Here is a 21,457-nt window from a genome sequence, read left to right as displayed (position 1 = left end):
GCTACAGGTGCCATAATGCACAGAAACATGGAACACCATCTGCTTCATGGATTGAAAATAAGGAGAGTGGAACTGGGTGAGTGCCTTGCAAAAGAGGTGAACAGTTTACCACCTTCTTTCTCTCTGTCTCTTTCCATGTCTTACTGATTTAAGAGCTTTGCAGGAACTCTGCTATTCTCCATGTAGCTCCTTCAGTAAACCCATATTTGACACAATTTGTGGCAGTTTTTTTTTTTTTTTTTTTCTTCTTCAGAACTGTTATTCTTTTTTTTTTTTTTTTTAATTTTATTTTATTTTTAAACTTTACATAACTGTATTAGATTTGCCAAATATCAAAATGAATCCGCCACAGGTTTACATATGTGGCAGTTTTAAGACACGGTTTGCAAATTCTTTTATATTCCTCTCCCTGGTGGCTCAGCAGTGAGGGAGTCTCACTTCAATCCCTGGGTCAGAAAGATCCCCTGGAGGAGGAAATAGCAACACACTCCAGTATTCATTCCTGGGGAATTCCATGGACAGAGGAGTCTGGTGGGCTACAGTCCATAGGATCACAAAGAGTTGGACATGACTAAAGCGACTGAGCACATGTGAAAGTGAAGTCCATAACCCCTCTCTTGAATCAACTTGTAATTCTAAGTATGAATTGTAGTTAAAACTATTAATATCTACTGTCTCTAAAGAGTTTGTTGCTCAGTCTATTGAAATGTCAGTTTCTTAGTTTTAAAATAGGGCCAGTAAGAATCACAATTTTCCATAATATTTTTAGAATCAAGAATCAAAGATCCCAGCTCTGTGTTCTCACATGCTCCTACATTCAATGGCACAGGTATAAATCTCTTTCCTTATCTCTGTTGACTCTACCCAATTTAATTTTTATTTCATGCAAGCAGTTTCTCCAGGGACTAAGGGTGGGGCAAAGGGGGAGATACTGGTCAAAGGATCCAAACTTCCAGATAGAAGATGAATAAATTCTGGAGATCTAACTAGAGTCAGGGCTTCCCTAGTGACTCCAACAGTAGAGAATCTGCCTATTTAGAGAATCTGAAACTGCCTATGCAGAAGACCCAAGTTTTATCCCTGGGTCAGGAAGATCCCCTGGAGAAGGAAATGGCTACCTAAGCCAGTGTTCTTGACTGAAGAAGTGCATGGACAGGGGTTACAGTCCATGAGGTCACAGAGAATCAGACACAGCTGAGGGACTAACACTTTCACTTTTTCAAATGGGAAGGGAATTCAAAAAAGAGGATATATGTACGTATGTGTGTATATATATATATATATATATATATCAGATTCTATATCCGATTCACTTTGCTATATAGTGAAAACTAACACATTGAAAAGCAACTATACTCCAATAAAAATTAATTTTTAAAATGTATTTGTTCATGTATAACAGCCGTTGCTGCAAAGGGCAATGTGTACATGAATATGTGGAAGGGAAGGTTGCAGGATCTCAAGCTAGAAAAATAAAGATGTATCTTTAAAATAATAAATTTTGATCTTTAAATGAGAGATAACATTCCATGGCAGGTGGAAGCTTTGCTGCTGCTGCTGCTGCTAAGTCGCTTCAGTCGTGTCCGACTCTGTGCGACCCCACAGACGGCAGCCCACCAGGCTCCGCTGTCCCTGGGATTCTTCAGGCATGAACACTGGTGTGGGTTGCCATTTCCTTCTCCAATGCATGAAAGTGAAAAGTGAAAGTGAAGTCGCTCAGTCGTGTCCAACCCTCAGCGACCCCATGGACTGCAGCCTTCCAGGCTCCTCCATCCATGGGATTTTCCAGGCAAGAGTACTGGAGTGGGGTGCCATGTGGAAGCTTTAAGAAATGGCAATTAGCAAACATGCAAAAATTAACTGCTATAAACCACAGTATTTAATATTATTTTGAGAATTCAAACAAATGCATAAAATGAAAACAAGAAAGGGAGATAAACATTTTAAAGTAACAACAAATGTATCATCATTTGTTGATCAGATGTTGGAGGTAAAGATCTTTCAAATCTCTGAAGATGCAGCTTTGTGAGGGTCCTTCATCACTCATTTCAACAAATCCCTTAAGGCAGTTGTTTTCAAATTTTAGTCACCCATAGGATCCACTTGGGCGGCTTGTTAAACACAAGTAGCTAGGGCTGACTCTGGAGTTTCTGACTTAGCATCAATAGATCTAGAATGAAGGCCAAAAATGTGCATGTCTAACAAGCTCCCAGGTGATGTTGATGCTGCTGGTCTGGAGACAAAACTATGAGAAACACTATTCTTCTTTGTGTCCCTAGGACTCTGTCTAATAAGTTTTCCCTCCATTGCTTACATCTCCCTCCTCTATACCACCCCCAACCTTTACTTTGGTACCCTGCCTCTTTCAGAGAACATCATGGAAACCCCTAGTTGTCTTGATTGTTTTCCTATAGCACACATTTTCTTCCAGAAAGTACAGAGAGATTATCCAAGAAGGGAATTCACACCATATGTCTGGGAAGCCCAAGATGCTTTGCCTTGGGGACACAGAAAGCTTATTTCAAAAGTTTCGAGAACTTTGGTAGCTGAATTCTCAGGCTGTCTCATTAAATAAATTGGCCTGTTGTCACTCTACTCTTTAAACAATTAAGCTCCCTTGGGGTAGAAGGAGAATAATAGAAAAGAAACTTTCTGCCACTGCTGTTTCCCTGAAGATCGTAGTAAAGAGAGGCAAATTTCTTTGTTCCAATTATTCTTAATTTATCTGGCTATGCTCAAACATTACAGTCCAGATTATTCCCCTGGAGATTAAAAGGCTTTCTTCATGAAGAAGTCTCCCAGGGCTCCTTAAGATTCTGCCCTAATTCTTGCTTCCCCTTTATAGGATTTGATTTCAAAGTTAGAAGTTTCTCCCTCAGGGATGTGTTAATGCTGCAAGTTGCCCAGTGGACTTGAATCTGTGAATCCCCTTGTAACAGAAACAAAATGCTTTAGAAAGGTTCCTATTTCAAGAAAGAGAATGCAGCCATTAGTGATATTGCTACTGAGACATCAAGCATTTTGACAAAAGGAAATATCCCTTAAAACTTATTTACTCAGGCATTAAAAAGAATACATTTGAATCAGTTCTAATGAGGTGGATGAAACTGGAGCCGATTATACAGAGTGAAGTAAGCCAGAAAGAAAAACACCAATTCAGTATACTAACGCATATATATAGAATTTAGAAAGATGGTAACGATAACCCTGTATGTGAGACAGCAAAAGAGACACACATGTATAGAACAGTCTTTTGGACTCTGTGGGAGAGGGAGAGGGTGGGATGATTTGGGAGAATGGCATTGAAACATGTATAATATCATATAAGAAACGAATCGCCAGTCTAGGTTTGAGGTAGGATACAGGATGCTTGGGGCTGGTGCAATGGGATGACCCAGAGGGATGGTATGGGGAGGGAGGTGGGAGGGGGGTTCAGGATTGGGAACACGCGTACACCCGTGGAGGATTCATGTTGATGTATGGCAAAACCAATACAGTATTGTAAAGTGATTGGCCTCCAGTTAAAATAAATAAATTTAAATTTTTTAAAAAAGAAAAAAAAAAACTTATTTGGCATGTGAGGTCACTGCAGACCTTAGGAAAGGCAGTTGTGATGGAGGTAGAAATACTCCTGATGAGTTGGTTGAGAAGAAAGTGAATATTGTGAAAATGGAAGTAACAAATACTGACCAAATTCTTTAAAAGTTTGGAGCGATACCCAAAGGGGAGTATGGGTCTGTGAGTGTTTTATTTCCCTTGAAAGAAATGGGAATGTGGATGATTGGATATTATAACGGGTCAAATGAGATCATATATCCAGATGAAGCTCTACAACTGAAAACTGAAGCATCATGGGTAGGATTCATTCAAGCATGGGCTTCTATTTCTATTAATAACTCCTGAATCTCTCAGCAGGAACTTCTTCTGTCTGTATGATTAATTAACTTATACTGTCACTTATGCAGATTAATGATATCCAAACCAATACCACTTACCTCTCAGATAATAGTGGGGTGTTCTGAAGGCCGTCAACTCAACCTTTACAAGATAACCTGACGTTTTATCCTCCCCAAAATGTTGCTTTTTCTACGATCCCATCTCTTTGAAAGCATACACCATCAATTCTGGTACCCACAGAATTTTATTTTATTCCAGTGTTCTCAACCAGACTGATTTTGCCCTCTCTGGAACAACTGGCAAAATCAGTCTGGTTGAGAACACTGGAATAGCCAGTTTCTGCTTATCACAACTCAGTGCTGGTATCTCACGAGTAGAGACCAGGGATCCTAATAAACATCAGACAATATACAAGATAGACTCTATGACAAATATTAATGAGATCAGATCAGATCAGCCACTGAGTCGTGTCCAACTCTTTGCAACCCCACGAATCGCAGCATGCCAAGCCTCCCGGTCCATCACCAACTCCCGGAGTTCACTCAGACTCATGTCCATCGAGTCAGTGATGCCATCCAGCCATCTCATCCTCTGTCGTCCCCTTCTCCTCCTGCCTCCAATCCCTCCCAGCATCAGAGTCTTCTCCAATGAGTCAGCTCTTTGCATGAGGTGGCCAAAGTACTGGAGTTTCAGCTTTAGCATCATTCCTTCCAAAGAAATCCCAGAGCTGATCTCCTTCAGAATGGACTGGTTGGATCTCCTTGCAGTCCAAGGGACTCTCAAGAGCCTTCTCCAACACCACAGTTCAAAAGCATCAATTCTTCGGCGCTCAGCCTTCTTCACAGTCCAACTCTCACATCTATACATGACCACAGGAAAAACCATAGCCTTGACTAGACGGACCTTTGTTGGCAAAGTAATGTCTCTGCTTTTGAATATGCTGTCAAGGTTGGTCATAACTTTCCTTCCAAGGAGTAAGTGTCTTTTAATTTCATGGCTGCAGTCACCATCTGCAGTGATTTTGGAGCCCAGAAAAATAAAGTCTGACACTGTTTCCACTGTTTCCCCATCTATTTCCCATGAAGTTATGGGACCGGATGCCATGATCTTCGATTTCTGAATGTTGAGCTTTAAGCCAACTTTTTCACTCTCCACTTTCACTTTCATCAAGAGGCTTTTTAGTTCCTCTTCACTTTCTGCCCTAAGGGTGGTGTCATCTGCATCTCTGAGGTTATTGATATTTCTCCCAGCAATCTTGATTCCAACTTGTGTTTCTTCCAGTCCAGCATTTCTCATGATGTACTCTGCATATAAGTTAAATAAACAGGGTGACAATATACAGCCTTGATGTACTCCTTTTCCTATTTGGAACCAGTCTGTTGTTCCATCTCCAGTTCTAACTGTTGCTTCCTGACCTGCATACAAATTTCTCAAGAGGCAGGTCAGGTGGTCTGGTATTCCCATCTCTTGAAGAATTTTCCACGGTTTATTGTGATCCACACAGTCAAAGGCTTTGGCATAGTCAATAAAACAGAAATAGATGTGTTTCTGGAACTCTCTTGCTTTTTCCATGATCCAGCGGATGTTGGCAATTTGATCTCAGGTTCCTCTGCCTTTTCTAAAACCAGCTTGAACATCAGGAAGTTCACGGTTCACGTATTGCTGAAGCCTGGCTTGGAGAATTTTGAGCATTACTTTACTAGCATGTGAGATGAGTGCAATTGTGTGATAGTTTGAGCATTCTTTGGCATTGCCTTTCTTTGGGATTGGAATGAAAACTGACCTTTTCCAGTCCTGTGGCCACTGCTGAGTTTTCCAAATTTGCTGGCATATTGAGTGCAGCACTTTCACAGCATCATCTTTCAGGATTTGGAATAGCTCAACTGGAATTCCATCACCTCCACTAGCTTTGTTCGTAGTGATGCTTTCCAAGGCCCACTTGACTTCACATTCCAGGATGTCTGGCTCTAGGTCAGTGATCACACCATCGTGATTATCTGGTTCATGAAGATCTTTTTCGTACAGTTCTTCTGTGTATTCTTGCCATCTCTTCTTAATATCTTCTGCTTCTGTTAGGTCCATACCATTTCTGTCCTTTATCGAGCCCATCTTTGCATGAAATGTTCCCTTAGTATCTCTGATTTTCTTGAAGAGATCTTTAATCTTTCCCATTCTGTTGTTTTCCTCTATTTCCCTGCATTGATCGCTGAAGAAGGCTTTCTTATCTCTTCTTGCTATTCTTTGGAACTCTGCATTCAGATTTTGTATCTTTCCTTTTCTCCTTTGCTTTTCACTTCTCTTCTTTTCACAGCTATTTGCAAGGCCTCCCCAGACAGTCATCTTGCTTTTTTGCATTTCTTTTCCATGAGGATGGTCTTGATCCCTGTCTCCTGTACAGTGTCACGAACCTCATTCCATAGTTCATCAGGCACTCTATCTATCAGATCTAGGCCCTTAAATATATTTCTCACTTCCACTGTATAATCATAAGGGGTTTGATTTAGGTCATACCTGAATGGTCTAGTGGTTTTCCCTACTTTCTTCAACTTAAGTCTGAATTTGGCAATAAGGAGTTCACGGTCTGAACCACAGTCAGCTCCTGGTCTTGTTTTTGCTGACTGTATAGAGCTTCTCCATCTTTGGCTGCAAAGAATATAATCAATCTGATTTTGATGTTGACCATCTGGTGATGTCCATGTATAGAGTCTTCTCTTGTGTTGTTGGAAGAGAGTGTTTGTTATGACCAGTGCATTTTCTTGGCAAAACTCTATTAGTCTTTGCCATGCTTCATTCCGTATTCCAAGGCCAAATTTGCCTGTTACTCCAGGTGTTTCTTCACTTCCTAATTCTGCATTCCAGTCCCCTATAATGAAAAGGACATCTTTTTTTGGGTGTTAGTTCTAAAAGCTCTTGTAAGTCTTCATAGAACTGTTTAACTTCAGCTTCTTCAGTGTTACTGGTTGGGGCATAGACTTGGATTACTGTGATATTGAATGGTTTGCCTTGGAAACGAACAGAGATCTTTCTGTCGTTTTTGAGATTGCATCCAAGTACTGCATTTCAGACTCTTTTGTTGACCATGATGGCTACTCCATTTCTTCTGAGGGATTCCTGCCCACAGTAGTAGATATAATGGTCATCTGAGTTAAATTCACCCATTCCAGTCCATTTCAGTTCGCTGATTCCTAGAATGTTGACATTCACTCTTGCCATCTCTTGTTTGACCACTTCCAATTTGCCTTGATTCATGGACCTGACATTCCAGGTTCCTATGCAATATTGCTCTTTACAGCATTGGACCTTGCTTCTATCACCAGTCACATCCACAGCTGGGTATTCTTTTTGCTTTGGCTCCATCCCTTCATTCTTTCTGGAGTTATTTCTCCACTGATCTCCAGCAGCATATTGGGCACCTACTGACCTGGGGAGTTTCTCTTTCAATATCCTATCATTTTGCCTTTTCATACTGTTCATGGGGTTCTCAAGGCAAGAATACTGAAGTGATTTGCCATTCCCTTCTCCAGTGGACCACATTCTGTCAGATCTCTCCACCATGACCCGCCCATCTTGGGTTGCCCCACGGGCATGGCTTAGTTTCATTGAGTTAGACAAGGCTGTGATTGTAGTGTGATTAGATTGACTAGTTTTCTGTTAGTATGGTTTCAGTGTGTTTGCCCTCTGATGCCCTCTTGCAACACCTACCAACTTACTTGGGTTTCTCTTACCTTGGGCATGGGGTATCTCTTCACGGCTGCTCCAGCAAAGAGCAGCCATTGCTCCTTACCTTGGACGAGGGCTATCTCCTCACCACCACCCTTCCTGACCTTCAACGTGGGATAGCTCCTCTAGGCCCTCCTGCATCCATGCAGCCATGGCTCCTTGGACTTGGGGTTGGTTCTCCTGGCAAATGTCACTATTATTGAGGTTGAGAACCCTCGTCTATGTTGTTGAGGAAAAATATTAAAATTTTTATCTTGGAACTTCCCTAATTTTCCAGTGGTTAAGACCACACTTTCACTGCAGATGGCATAGGTCTGACCTCTAGTTGGGGAACTAAGATCTTGCAAACTGTGTGGTGTGGTCAAAAAATAAATAAAAATAAAATTTTTATCCAAAAAATCCTAACTAAGCTCTATTATTTTATAATGATGTTGAAAATATTATCAGCTTCAATCTTTCTCCATTATTTTGTGCTACTTAATGCTTTTATTGTGATTACATTTACATAACATACATGTAAAAGAATGAAAGTAGAACATTCTTTAACACCATATACAAAAATAAACTCAAAATAGATTAAAGACCTAAATGTAAGATTGAATACTATAAAACTCTTAGAGGGAAACATAGAAGTGAAGTGAAGTGAAAGTCACTTAGTCATGTCTGACTCTTTGACCCCATGGACTGTACAATCCATGAAATTCTCCAGGCCAGACTACTGGAGTGGGTAGCCTTTCCCATCAAACCCAGGTCTCCCACACTGTAGGCAGATTCTGTACCAGCTGAGCCACAAGGGAAGCCCAAGAATACTGGAGTGGTTAGCCTATCCCTTCTCCAGTGGATCTTTCAGACCCAAGAATTGAACCAGGGTCTCCTGGATTGCACGCAGATTCTTTACCAACTGAGCTATCAGGGAAGCCCAGAGGGAAACAAAGGCAGAATACTGTTTGAAATACATCACAGCAATATTTTTTTGGATCCATCTCTCCATGATAATCATTTTTATGTGTACAGTTCTATACACTTGGCACTAAGTATATTCATATTGTTAGACAATAATTGCCATCATCCATCTCCAAATCTTTTTCACCTTTCCCAAATTTAAACTCTGGACCCGGTAAACACGAATCGTATTTCCTCCCTTCCTCTATCCCCTGGAAACCACCATTCTATTTTGTCTCTATGAATTTGACTACTGTTCGTACTTCTTATATGTGGACTCATAGAATATATATCCATTTGAAATATCTCACTTTTGAGATATTTCTGAATCTCCTATATCCTCTTTCGTTCTCAAATTTGCTCCATTCTCACCCTCTCTGTCTCAATGGATGTGTGCTGTTGTGCTGAGTGGCTCAGTAGTGTCTGACTCTTTGCAGACTGGTCTATAATCATCCCAGCTCCCCTGTTGATGGGATTTGCCAGGCAAGAATACTAGAGTGGGTTGCCACTTTCTTATCCAAGGGATCTTCCTGACACAGGGATCAAACCCTTGTCTCCTGCATTGCAGGTGGATTCTTTTTCACTGCACCACCTGGGAAACCCATCTTAATGAATTCAATTCTATTTTTTCAGTTGTTCAGACCCCAATCCTGGAGTCATTCTTGTCTTTTCTCTTTCTCTCACACATGTATCCTTCCTGGAAGCAGATCCTTTTAGTTCTGCCTTCAAAATACAACTCAACTGACTGCTTCCCAATACTTACACTGCTATCCTCCCCTTGGTCCGAGGTACCTATATCTCACCAGGCTTGCCTGCAGGTAAGTCCAAACAGGCTACCTTACACCCTACAACCCATGCTCAACCCAGCAGCCAGAATGATTTTTAAAATCTTACCAGATCATGTTACATGTCTGCTCAAATCCCTGCAACGACTCCCCATCTCACTCAGAGTAAATGAAAGTGTGAGTCATTCAGCGGCAGAGAAAGGCTCAGAGGATCGGCCCTGATACTGTCCTCCTGTTCTACTGTGCTCCCCCTCACTCACTGTGCTCCAGCTAACCCCCACCTCCACCCCCATGCAGTCTCCTACCGCAGGATCTTTGCATTAACCTTAACTTCTGCCTGGGGCACTCTTTCCCCAGATACCACTGGCCTAAGTCATTTGCCATCTTCACCTATATCTCTGCACCAACACTGTACTATTGAGTCTTTTTTTTTTCAGTTATTTTTTAAAATTTATTCATTTATTTTAATTGGATGATAATTACTTTGCAATATTGTGATGGTTTTTGCCAAACATCAACATGTGTTAGCCGTAAGTATACATGCATTTCCCACCCATCTTAAACCCCGCTCCCACTTCCCTCCTCATACTATCCCTCTAAGTTGTATCAGACACTGGCTTTGGGTGCCCTGCTTCATGCATCAAACTCACACTGGTCATCTATTTTACATGTGCAGCGCTGTGCTTAGTCACTCAGGTGTGTCCAACTCTACGACCCCATGCATTGTAGCCCAGTAGGATCCTCTGTCCATGGCGGTTCTCCAGGCAAGAATATTGAAGCGGGTTGCCCTGCCCTCCTTCAGGGGATCTTCCCAACCCAGGGACCAAACCCAGGTCTCCCACATTGCAGGAAGATTCTCTACCATATGAGCCACTAGGGAAGCCCCTATTTTACAGTGGTAATGTACATGTTGGATGATTTAAGAATTGCACTATTGCTTCTTGACTGTTCCTCTTTTGTCTCTGTATCCCCTCCGTAACTGTTTGAACCTGCCCTTGGAATTCAGGGAAGATCATGGAGGCTGAATGCAGCTGCTTTCCTGTAATCAAAAAATTTTTGTTGTTGTTGCTTCATCCTAAGTCATGTCTCACTCTTTGCGACCCCATGGACTGTAGCCTGCCAGGCTCCTCTGTCCAAGGGATTCCCCAGGCAAGAATACTGGAGTAGGTTGCCATTTCCTTTTTCAAGGGATCTTCCTGACCTAGGGATTGAACCCATGTCTCCTGCCAATGCAGGCTGATTCTTTACTGTCTGAACCATCAGGGAAGCCACTTCTTTTGAAAAGTGGGGTGAATCAGAGAAAATATCTCAAAGAAGTGTTTTCAAGAAGATATAAAGTCACACATGTGAGGAAACAAGCACAGTCCTGATATGAGAAACTCTGTTATGTCTATTGTATGATTTCTATCCCAATTCTTTTGGAGATAACAAGCCCACAACCAAATGAATGTGAAGAACACCAATGTTTGAGAGGCTAATTTGGGGACTACCAGGTCAGCACTTGATAAAGTGCTCTAAATCTGAAGTTAGACATTGTTAGAATGGCTACAAGAAAGCATGTAAAACCATGAAATTTTATGGACAGCCTATAAAGAAAAATGTCAAAAAAAATTACTGACAACAGTAGAGAAACTAATACAAAAACAGAAGTGGGGACTTCTCTGGCAGCCCAGTGGTAAGACTTGCCCTTCCAGTGCAGGGGGTGCTTCTTTATTACCTGGTCGGGGAGCTAAGATCTCACATGCCTTGTGGCCAAAAACCCAAAACATAAAAGCAGAGGCAATGTTTTAACAAATTCAATAAAGACTTTAAAAAATGGTCTGAATTAAAAAAAAAAAAAAAAACCTTAAAAGACAATCCCAAAACAGTGAAGTCACAGGTGCTTTAGGAATAGAAGAAATGAGCATGCCCTTTAAGGGAGAAAAGGAGCCAGGAGAGTTAAATCTACAACATTTGTCTTTGGGGTTCACAATGTCCACTTAGTTCTGAGGTCAGTGACTCATCACAGACAAGGGGTGCCTAGACTCAGGAGCCTTGCCAGGGCTGCCTTCACATCCTTGTTCCTCAGGCTATAGATGAAGGGGTTCTGCATCGGGGTGATCACAGTGTACCTCACTGAGGCAATGGAGCTTCTCTGGGAAGACTGGGTCACAGCAGAAGTAAGGTAAACCCCCAGGCCTGTCCCATAGCACAAGGAGTCCACAGTGCAGTGACAACCACAGGGGGAAAATGCTTTGTACTTGCCTTCAGTGGAGGCCATCTTTATTAACGAAGAGACAATCTGAGAGTAAGAAAAGAGGATCCCAATCAGAGGAAACATACACAGCAGGGCAGTGGCCACATACAAAGAGATGTTATTGAGAGGGTGTCTGAGCATGCTGCCTTGAGAGTCTGAGTCAGTTCACAGAAGAAATGTGGAATTTCAGTTCCAGTACAGAAAGTCAGCCGCATCATTAGTAGCACATGAAACAGGGAGCTGAATAAAATGACAAACACATGAGAACCAGGAGACCATAGAAGCAGGGGTTCATTATGACCATGTAGTGCAGGGGGTGGCAGATGGTCACAAACCAGTCATAGGCCATCACAGTCAGGAGGAAATTGTCCATTCCAGCAAAAACCATAAAGAAATACACCTGAGTTAAGCAGCCTATGTAGATGTCTTTTCTCTCTATCTGAATATTCACTAGCATACTTGGGACAGTGGTGTAGACAAAACAGATGTCAACAAAGGACAGGTAAGAGAGGAAAAAGTACATGGGAGTGTGAAGTAATTAATTGGAGGTTAATTACTTTATAATACTGTGGTGGGCTTGCCATACATTGACATGAACCAGCCATGGGTGTACATATGTCCCCCATCCTGAACCCCCCTCCCACCTCCCTTCCCATCCTATCCCTCTGGGTTGTCTCGGTGTACTGGCATAAAAGGGGATTCTTAATGGTATTTATTCCATAGGACTGTTGACAGGAATAAATGAGTTTAAAGAAGAGTTCCTGACATGCTATGGAAACCTAAAGAAATCATGGCTCAATAAACTTTAAAAGTTGGGAGATATAGTCTGCAGAGATGAAGGCAGTAAGGCAAGTACTTAGAATGAGACATCAGATCACTTGGCATGAGAGAATATGGGAAGGAGAGAAAAAAGGAAAGAGATAGAGATGATGACATTGGTTCTGAGGCTTTCTGCGTTGGAGACCAGCCCTTCAACACTTCTGGTTACCTTCTTGCCCTGCATTCTGTTTAAATATGCATGGATTTTCTGATAATCTTCCCTTTTCTACGGTTTAACTGTGTTTATAAAACTTGTATTGAAGAGAACGTTCACATGTATTTCTATAGGAAATGCATCCTCTTCCTATTTAAATAGCATCCTCATTGGTAGTTTTTTTTTTAATTAATTAATTTATTTTTAATTTTATTTTATTTTTAAACTTTACATAATTGTATTAGTTTTGCCAAATATCAAAATGAATCCGCCACAGGTATACATGTGTACCCCATCCTGAACCCTCCTCCCTCCTCCCTCCCCATACCATCCCTCTGGGTCGTCCCAGTGCACCAGCCCCAAGCATCCAGTATCGTGCATCGAACCTGGACTGGCAACTCGTTTCATACATGATATTTTACATGTTTCAATGCCATTCTCCCAAATCTTCCCACCCTCTCCCTCTACCACAGAATCCATAAGACTGTTCTATACATCAGTGTCTCTTTTGCTGTCTCGTACACAGGGTTATTGTTACTATCTTTCTAAATTCCATATATATGCGTTAGTATACTGTATTGGTGTTTTTCTTTCTGGCTTACTTCACTCTGTATAATAGGCTCCAGTTTCATCCACCTCATTAGAATGGATTCAAATGTATTCTTTTTAATGGCTGAGTAATACTCCATTGTGTATATGTACCACTGCTTTCTTATCCATTCAACTGCTGATGGACATCTAGGTTGCTTCCATGTCCTGGCTATTATAAACAGTGCTGCGATGAACATTGGGGTACACATGTCTCTTTCCCTTCTGGTTTCCTCAGTGTGTATGCCCAGCAGTGGGATTGCTGGGTCATAAGGCAGTTCTATTTCCAGTTTTTTAAGGAATCTCCACACTGTTCTCCATAGTGGCTGTACTAGTTTGCATTCCCACCAACAGTGTAAGAGGGTTCCCTTTTCTCCACACCCTCTCCAGCATTTATTACTTGTAGACTTTGGATCGCAGCCATTCTGACTGTTGTGAAATGGTACCTCATAGTGGTTTTGATTTGCATTTCTCTGTTAATGAGTGATGTTGAGCATCTTTTCATGTGTTTGTTAGTCATCTGTGTGTCTTCTTTGGAGAAATGTCTGTTTAGTCCTTTGGCCCATTTTTTGATTGGGTCATTTATTTTTCTGGAGTTGAGCTGCAGGAGTTGCTTGTATATTTTTGAGATTAGTTGTTTGTCAGTTGCTTCATTTGCTATTATCTTCTCCCATTCTGAAGGCTGTCTTTTCACCTTGCTAATAGTTTCCTTTGATGTGCAGAAGCTTTTAAGGTTAATTAGGTCCCATTTGTTTAGTTTTGCTTTTATTTCCAATATTCTGGGAGGTGGGTCATAGAGGATCCTGCTGTGATGTATGTCAGAGAGTGTTTTGCCTATGTTCTCCTCTAGGAGTTTTATAGTTTCTGGTCTTACGTTTAGATCTTTAATCCATTTTGAGTTTATTTTTGTGTATGGTGTTAGAAAGTGTTCTAGTTTCATTCTTTTACAAGTGGTTGACCAGATTTCCCAGCACCACTTGTTAAAGAGATTGTCTTTAATCCATTGTATATTCTTGCCTCCTTTGTCGAAGATAAGGTGTCCATATGTGCGTGGATTTATCTCTGGGCTTTCTGTTTTGTTCCATTGATCTATATTTCTGTCTTTGTGCCAGTACCATACTGTCTTGATAACTGTGGCTTTGTAGTAGAGCCTGAAGTCAGGTAGGTTGATTCCTCCAGTTCCATTCTTCTTTCTTGAGATCGATTTGGCTATTCGAGGTTTTTTGTATTTCCATACAAATTGTGAAATTATTTGTTCTAGCTCTGTGAAGAATACTGTTGGTAGCTTGATAGGGATTGCATTGAATCTATAAATTGCTTTGGGTAGTATACTCATTTTCACTATATTGATTCTTCCAGTCCATGAACATGGTATATTTCTCCATCTGTTAGTGTCCTCTTTGATTTCTTTCACCAGTGTTTTATAGTTTTCTATATATAGGTCTTTAGTTTCTTTAGGTAGGTATATTCCTAAGTATTTTATTCTTTCCGTTGCAATGGTGAATGGAATTGTTTCCTTAATTTCTCTTTCTGTTTTCTCATTATTAGTGTATAGGAATGCAGGGATTTCTGTGTGTTGATTTTATATCCTGCAACTTTACTATAGTCATTGATTAGTTCTAGTAATTTTCTGGTGGAGTCTTTAGGGTTTTCTATGTAGAGGATCATGTCATCTGCAAACAGTGAGAGCTTTACTTCTTCTTTTCCAATTTGGATTCCTTTTATTTCTTTTTCTGCTCTGATTGCTGTGGCCAAAACTTCCAAAACTATGTTGAATAGTAATGGTGAAAGTGGGCACCCTTGTCTTGTTCCTGACTTTAGAGGAAATGCTTTCAATTTTTCACCATTGAGGATAATGTTTGCTGTGGGTTTGTCATATATAGCTTTGATTATGTTGAGGTATGTGCCTTCTACTCCTGCTTTCTGGAGAGTTTTTATCATAAATGGATGTTGAATTTTGTCAAAGGCTTTCTCTGCATCTATTGAGATAATCATATGGTTTTTGTTTTTCAATTTGTTAATGTGGTGTATTACATTGATTGATTTGCGGATATTGAAGAATCCTTGCCTCCCTGGGATAAAGCCCACTTGGTCATGGTGTATGATCTTTTTAATGTGTTGTTGGATTCTGATTGCTAGAATTTTGTTAAGGATTTTTGCATCTATGCTCATCAGTGATATTGGCCTGTAGTTTTCTTTTTTTGTGGGATCTTTGTCAGGTTTTGGTATTAGGGTGATAGTGGCCTCATAGAATGAGTTTGGAAGTTTACCATCCTCTGCAATTTTCTGGAAGAGTTTGAGCAGGATAGGTGTTAGCTCTTCTCTAAATTTTTGGTAGAATTCAGCTGTGAGGCTGTCTGGACCTGGGCTTTTGTTTGCTGGGAGATTTTTGATTACAGTTTCAATTTCCGTGCTTGTGATGGGTCTGTTAAGATTTTCTATTTCTTCCTGGTCGAGTTTTGGAAAGTTGTACTTTTCTAAGAATTTGTCCACTTCTTCCACGTTGTCCATTTTATTGGCATATAATTGTTGATAGTACTCTCTTATGATCCTTTGTATTTCTGTGTTGTCTGTTGTGATCTCTCCATTTTCATTTCTAATTTTATTGATTTGATTTTTCTCCCTTTGTTTCTTGATGAGTCTGGCTAATGGTTTGTCAATTTTATTTATCCTTTCAAAAAACCAGCTTTTGGTTTTGTTGATTTTTGCTATGATCTCTTTTGTTTCTTTTGCATTTATTTCTGCTCTAAATTTTAAGATTTCTTTCCTTCTACTAACCCTGGGGTTCTTCATTTCTTCCTTTTCTAGTTGCTTTAGGTGTAGAGTTAGGTTATTTATTTGACTTTTTTCTTGTTTCTTGAGGTGTGCCTGTATTGCTATGAACTTTCCCCTTAGGACTGCTTTTACCGTGTCCCACAGGTTTTGGGTTCTTGTGTTTTCATTTTCATTCGTTTCTATGCAAATTTTGATTTCTTTTTTGATTTCTTCTGTGATTTGTTGGTTATTCAGCAGCGGTAGTTATTTTTAAATATTCCTCCAGAGAGACAAGGTTGACACTGCAGTTAAGACAACTGTTTTACGAGGCAGACAGACATAGATTTGAGTTTTGGGAATTTTACTGTAGCTCATATGGTAAACAATCTGCTTGCAATGCAGGAGAGCCAGGTTTGATCCCTGGGTCGGGAAGATCCCCTGGAGAAGGAAAAGGCAACTCACTCCAGTATTCTTGCCTGGAGAATCCCATGGACAGAGGAGCCTGGTAGGCTAAGTCCATGGGCTCTCAAGGAGTCGGACAGAATGGAGTGACTGAGCACATCTATCTCTTTTTAGCTGTGTGACTGAAGAACTATATGATCCATCTGAGTTCTTAGTTAAGAGGGTTATAATGATGCAATGCCATAATGAATGTAAAAAGACTGGCACGTAGTAGGTGTCCAATAAAACATATTACTATTATGATTTACATACTTCTCTAACAACCCATTCCAGTATTCTTGCCTGGAAAATCCCATGGACAGAGGAGCCTGGTAGGCTACAGTCCATGGGGTCTCAAAGAGTCGGACCTGACTGAGCGACTTCACTTTCACTTGACTTCACTTTCTAATGACAGAGTTTTTAATTTAGCAGCCCATCTCTCATCTCCAGATTCAGTATTCTTCCCTGATCTCCCTCTTACTTTGAGGAAAACAAAAGGACTAGAGAAAAACACAATTGATCTGATCATTACAGATCAGAAAGGGTACATTATCTCCTTTGTTTTTCCACTTGTGGTTTCTGTTAATGAAGATACTACTGACATATTTCAAACCCAACTAACATTTCAAACCCAACTAACATTGTTAATGGACAATCTCTTGGCACGACTACTCACAGTGGCCCAGAAACTTTGAACCTCCCCTAGGTTTCTCCACCCTCGTGAACAGAAATAAAATGAGATCTTTGTCAACAGGAAGAGATTCAAAGACTTAGAGAATGAACTTGTGGTTGCTAGGGTGGAAGGCTGAGGGGGAAGAATAGTTCAGGAGTTTGGGATGGACATGTACACACTGCTATATTTTAAATGGACAACCAGCCAGGACCTACTGTAGAGCACATGGAACTCTGCTCAATGTTATGTAGCAACCTGGAGGGGAAGGAGTTTGGGGGAGAATGGATACATGTATATGTATGGCTGAGGCCTTTCCAAAGAAAGGCAATGCCAAAGAATGTTCAAACTACCACAGAATTGTACTCATCTCACATGCTAGCAAAGTAATGCTCAAAATTCTCCAAGCCAGGCTTCAACATGAACTTCCAGATGTTCAAGCTGGATTTAGAAAAAGCAGAGGAACTAGAGATCAAGTTGTCAACATCCGTTGAATTATAGAAAAAGCAAGAGAATTCTAGAAAATCCACTTCTGCTTCATTGACTATGCTAAAGCCTTTGACTGTGTGGATCACACAAACTGTGGAAAATTCTGAAAGAGATGGGAATACCAGTCCACCTGATCTGCCTCCTGAGAAATCTGTATGCAGGTCAAGAAGCAACAGTTAGAACCGGACATGGAACAACAGACCAGTTCCAAATTGGAAAAGGAGTACGTCGAGGCTGTGTATGGTCACCCTGCTTATTTAACTTACATGCAGAGTATATTATGCAAAATGCCAAGCTGGACAAAGCTGGAATCGAGATTGCAGGGAGAAATATCAAATAGGCAAATGACTCCACACTCATGGCAGAAAGCAAAGAAGAACTAAAGAGTTTCTTGATGAAAGTAAAAGAGGAGAATGAAAAAATTGGCAAAACTCAACATTCACAAGACTAAGATTGTCGCATCCGGTCCCATCAGTTCATGGCAAATAGATGGGGAAACAGTGATAGACTTTATTTTGGGGGGGCTCCCAAATCACTGGAGATGGTGAGAGCAGCCATGAAATTAAGACGCTTGCTCCTTGGAAGAAAAGCTATGACCAACCTAGACAGCATAATAAAAAGCAGAGACATTACTTTGCCAACAAATGTCCGTCTAGTCAAAGCTATGGTTTTTTCCAGTAGTCATGTATCGATATGAGAGTTGGACTATAAAGAAAGCTGAGCACTGAAGAATTGATGCTTTTGAACTGTGGTGTTGGAGAAGACTCTCGAGAATCCCTTGGACTGCAAGGAGATCAAACCAGTCAATCCTAAAGGAAAGCAGTCCTGAATATTCATTGGAAGGACTGATGCTGAAGCTGAAGCTCCAATCCTTTGGCCATCTGATGCAAAGAATTAACTCATTGGAAAAGACCCTGATGCTGGGAAAGATTGAAGGCAGGAGGAGAAGGGGACGACAGAGGATGAGATGATTGGATGGCATCACTGACCCGATGGACATGAGTTTGAGCAAGCTCTGGGAGTTGGTGACGGACAGGGAAGCCTGATGTGCTACAGTCCATGGGGTCACAAACAGTCAGATACAACTAAGCGACTTAACTGAACTAAACTGAGTTCCTTCACTGTTCATCTGAAATTTTACAAGCATTGTGAATTGGCTATGCGTGTTAAGTTGCTTCAGTCATGTCTGACTCTTTGCAACCCTCTAGACTGTAGCCCACCAGTATCCTCTGTCCATAGGATTTCCCAGGGAAGGGTACTGGCATAGGATGCCATTTCCTACTTCAGGGGACCTTCCTGACCCAGGGATCAAACCTGTATCTCTTTTGTCTCCTGCATTGGCAGGTGGGTTCTTTATCACTAGCGTCACCTGGGAAGCCCAATAGCTCAATATAAAATTAAAAGTTTTTTAAAAAGAAAAAAAATTAGGAAAAAAAAAAAGAGAGATTTTGTCAAGACCCTGTGGTATAAAGATAAATAAGAATTAATCTCAAAAATATACAAGCAGATCCTGCAGCTCAATTCCAGAAAAATAAGCAACCCGATAAAAAAAATGGGCCAAAGAACTAAACAGACATTTCTCCAAAGAAGACATACAAATGGCTAACAAACACATAAAAAAATGCTCAACATTACTTATTATCAGAGAAATGCAAATCAAAACCACAATGAGGTACCATCTCATGCCAGTCCAGAATGGGTGCTATCAAAAAGTCTACAAACGATAAATGCTGGAGAGTGTGTGGAGAAAAAGGAACCCTCTTACACAGTGTTGGGGGGAATGCAAACTAGTACAGCCACTATGGAGAACAGTGTAGAGTTTCCTCAAAAAGCCGGAAATGGAACTGCCATACGACCCAGCAATCCGAATGCTGGGCATACACACCAAGGAAACCCGAATTGACCTTTTTCCTGGAGCCGGTGGTGGGGTTTGGCGTCTCGCTTCTCTCCTTCCCCCGTTCACCCAGCCTTCCGAGGGGCACCTGCGCAGGAGTCTGAAAAATCCTTTTGCAGAGTTCTAGGATGGAGACTAAAGGGTATCCAGAGATGCAAAGAGATGGAGAAGTCCAGAATGATGAAATAAGGTCACCACCAAATGAGAGGATGGCTGAGGACCCAGAAGGCATCCTGATAGCACTGCCCTAGGTCCAGGTTCCACCAGAGAGCCTGGATGAAGACTCTGAAGATGACCTGGAGACCGTGCCCCGAAGGAGTCCTCTCAACCCTGCAGCCTCCAGGCAGAGGTTCCGGGAGTTCCGCTATGAAGATGCAGCTGGGCCCAGGGATGTCCTGAGACATCTCCAGCAGCTTGCTGGACAGTGGCTGCGACCTGATATTCACACGAAGGAGAAGCTTGTGGAAATACTGGTGCAGGAGCAATTCCAGGCCGTCCTCCCTGAGGAGCTCAGAGCTTGGGCACTGAGGTGTCAGCCTGGGGTCAGAATCACTGGCTAAAATCTCACTGCTTCTTTTTCAACCTACATATGGGAAGTGACCAAAGGCTCTCTTTGTTGCAAATCCAACTACAGTCATGAGAAATCTGAACCTTGATTTTCTTTGAGCTTGCCTTTGCTAGCGGTAATAAGAATCAATGAAAACCTTTTTTTTTTTTTTTTTTTTTTTGCCTGAAGCAGCTCTATTTCCTGGCACTGTGAACTCCAAAATGAGTTTCCCTGCGCTCTTGTAAAGACAATCACTCTGCTGCTTGTTTTTGCTCTATTGAATGCCTCCCTTTTTCCACTTTGTGACATGCTTTAATATACAGTTTTTATGTATCCAAAGAGATGACTGCTTCAACTTCAATATTCTTGATTCTCGCTGTGGTGGCTTGAATGGAAGCTTCTGTAACCCCACCAGTAACTCATTTGGGGTGTCCTTGAAATATTAAAGTTTGATTCTTAATTTAAAAAAAAGGAAACCAGAATTGAAAGAGACACGTGTACCCCAATGTTCATCGCAGCACTGTTTATAATAGCCAGGACATGGAAGCAACCTAGATGTCCATCAGCAGAGGAATTGATAAGAAAGCTGTGGTACATATACACAATGCAATATTACTAAGCTATTAAAAAGAATGCATTTGAATCAGTTCTAATGAGGTGGATGAAACTGGAGTCTATTATACAGAGCGAAGTAAGTCAGAAAGAAAAGCACCAATACAATATACTAACGCATATATATGGAATTTAGAAAAATGGTAACGATGACCCTATATCAGTTCACTCAGTCGTGTCCAACTCCTTGCGACCCCATGAACCGCAGCACACCAGGCCTCCCTGTCCATCACCAACTCCCGGAGTTCACCCAAACCCATGTCCATCGAGTCAGTGCTGCCATCCAACCATCTCATCCTCTGTTGTCCCCTTCTCCTCCTGCCCTCAATCTTTCCCAGCATCAGGGTCTTTTCAAATGAGTCAGCTCTTCACATCCAAATTATTGGTGGCCAAAGTATTGGAGTTTCAGCTCCAACATCAGTCCTTCCAATGAACACCCAGAAAACCCAGAACACCTTTAGGATGGACTGGTTGGATCTCCTTGGAGTCCATGGGACTCTCAAGAGTCTTCTCCAACACCACAGTTCAAAAGCATCAATTCTTTGGTGCTCAGGTTTCTTTATAGTCCAACTCTCACATCCATACATGACTACTGGAAAAACCATAGCCTTAACTAGACAGACCTTTGTTGGCAAAGTAATGTCTCTGCTTTTTAATATGCTATCTCAGATCAGATCAGATCAGTCACTCAGTCGTGTCCGACTCTTTACGACCCCATGAATCGCAGCATGCCAGGCCTCTCTGTCCATCACCAACTCCCGGAGTTCACTGAGACTCACGTCCATTGAGTCAGTGATGCCATCCAGCCATCTCATCCTCTGTCGTCCCCTTCTCCTCTTGCCCCCAACCCCTCCCAGCATCAGAGTCTTTCCCAATGAGTCAAATCTTCGCATAAGGTGGCCAAAGTAC

General features: G+C 41.4%; 2 pseudogenes; one reads left to right on the top strand and one right to left on the bottom strand.

Annotated features, from left to right (window-relative positions):
- Positions 1 to 11,346: 11,346 nt before the first annotated feature.
- LOC129623131 (olfactory receptor 7D4-like) lies at positions 11,347 to 12,115 on the bottom strand (annotated as a pseudogene).
- A 7,352-nt stretch (positions 12,116 to 19,467) lies between these two features.
- LOC129625446 (SCAN domain-containing protein 1-like) lies at positions 19,468 to 20,406 on the top strand (annotated as a pseudogene).
- Positions 20,407 to 21,457: the final 1,051 nt, after the last annotated feature.

Source organism: Bubalus kerabau, chromosome 1 (assembly GCF_029407905.1).
Source record: "Bubalus kerabau isolate K-KA32 ecotype Philippines breed swamp buffalo chromosome 1, PCC_UOA_SB_1v2, whole genome shotgun sequence".
Lineage (NCBI taxonomy): Eukaryota > Metazoa > Chordata > Mammalia > Artiodactyla > Bovidae > Bubalus > Bubalus kerabau.
Note: the sequence above shows the minus strand (reverse complement) of the source record. Positions and strands in the feature narration are given on the sequence as shown.